Genomic DNA, 884 nt, shown 5'->3' with positions numbered 1-884 from the left:
CTGTAATTCTCTTTTTTTATTTTAAAAATAAAAGGAGGAAAACATTAACAGACAGACAACTTTTTACAAAATAGCAAAAGAACAGTACAGACAATACAGAGTTACAAACAGAGTGGTAGGAAATGAACAATGCTTGTTGTATTACATATTGATATCTTCAAAGTGGTTTCTCATGAAAGCAAATAGAGACATGCAATATTGATCAACCAAGGACTCATTGACAGTTTCTTTCAGCAAAGAAATAGAAGACAGATCAATTATGTTAACTATCCTGTATATACTTGTATACAAAAGTTCTCCTTCTTTCCCTTCTCTTTTCCCACATCCCAGTTGCCCTTTACCCTTGAGCACTTTCCTATCATTTCACAATGTCTATCATACCTCCGAATTTAAATTAACTCTTTCAGGTTTTACACTAGTGAGACAATGGTGCTTGCACATGCAGGTCTGATTTATTTCACTTATGAGTATGGTCTCTAGTTGTGACCATTTACCTATAAAAACCTCAAGTTTATCTTTCTTTATAGCTGAGTAATATTTCATTATATAAAAGTACCTCAATTTTCTTATCCAGTCCTCGGTGGATGGACATTTGGGTTGCTTCCACAATTTAGCAATTACAAATTGTGCTGCTATGAACATAGCTGCACATATATAACTATGATATGATGTTTTTAGATCCTCTGGGAAAATACCCAGAAGGGGAATAGCTGGGTTGAATGGGACCTCTAGACCTAGTTTTGTGAGGAATCTCCAAACTGATTTCCACAGTGGTTTCACCAGTCTGCATTCCCACCAGCAGTGAGGAAGAGTTCCTATTTCTCCACATCCTCACCAGCATTTGTTATCGGTTGATTTCTTAATGCTAGCCATTCTTACTGAAA

This window comes from Chinchilla lanigera, unplaced genomic scaffold, assembly GCF_000276665.1.
Source record: "Chinchilla lanigera isolate Chin_1 unplaced genomic scaffold, ChiLan1.0 scaffold00035, whole genome shotgun sequence".
In the NCBI taxonomy this organism is placed as follows: Eukaryota; Metazoa; Chordata; class Mammalia; order Rodentia; family Chinchillidae; genus Chinchilla; species Chinchilla lanigera.
Note: the sequence above shows the minus strand (reverse complement) of the source record.